Raw genomic sequence first — 205 nt, forward strand, 5'->3', positions numbered from 1 at the left:
ATGTCGGAATAGAATCCAGTGATTCTTTTGCGTCTGTCACTAACGCCCCACAATCGCGAGTTTGAAGCTCGTCACAGTCATACAATCCTTGAATCCTACTCAGAATACCACAGACAAGGTTTAGACCTTCCGGATTCTCAAGAATACCGCCATCAATTCTAGCTTATACCACGAAGATTCTGATTAAGGTATCCAAGAGATATCT

This window comes from Arachis duranensis, chromosome 3 (genome assembly GCF_000817695.3).
Source record: "Arachis duranensis cultivar V14167 chromosome 3, aradu.V14167.gnm2.J7QH, whole genome shotgun sequence".
Taxonomy (NCBI): Eukaryota; Viridiplantae; Streptophyta; class Magnoliopsida; order Fabales; family Fabaceae; genus Arachis; species Arachis duranensis.